Source organism: Lupinus angustifolius, chromosome LG19, assembly GCF_001865875.1.
Source record: "Lupinus angustifolius cultivar Tanjil chromosome LG19, LupAngTanjil_v1.0, whole genome shotgun sequence".
NCBI classification, from domain to species: domain Eukaryota; kingdom Viridiplantae; phylum Streptophyta; class Magnoliopsida; order Fabales; family Fabaceae; genus Lupinus; species Lupinus angustifolius.
This window is the reverse complement of record NC_032027.1, coordinates 7,521,778-7,522,108: the sequence shown is the minus strand read 5'-3', so window position 1 is coordinate 7,522,108 and position 331 is coordinate 7,521,778. Positions and strand designations below refer to the sequence as shown.

At 48.0% G+C, this 331-nt stretch overlaps 1 protein-coding gene across 1 annotated transcript in view; it reads left to right on the top strand.

Annotated features, from left to right (window-relative positions):
* The window catches only part of LOC109333954, a 14,712-nt gene that overhangs the window by 1,675 nt on the left and 12,706 nt on the right, over positions 1 to 331 (top strand). The gene's annotated exons all lie outside the window — the stretch shown is intronic.

Sequence of the window (331 nt, the reverse complement as noted above, 5' to 3'; positions counted from 1 at the left end):
GATGAGGAGAGGATGAGGATGAGGATGACCAAGAGCATCAGAACGAGGATGAGGATAGGAGGAGGAGGACGACAATGAGGATGAGGATGTGGATGAGGATGAGGATAAGATCGGGATGAGTATGAGGCTGAGAAAGAGGATAGGGTGAGGATAATAATGAGGTTAGGATGAGGATGAGGATAGGAGGAGGAGGACGACAATGAGGATGAGGATGTGGATGAGGATGAGGATAAGATCGGGATGAGTATGAGGCTGAGAAAGAGGATAGGATGAGGATGAGAATGAGGTTAGGATGAGGATGAGGATAGGATGAGGACGAGAATGAGGATGA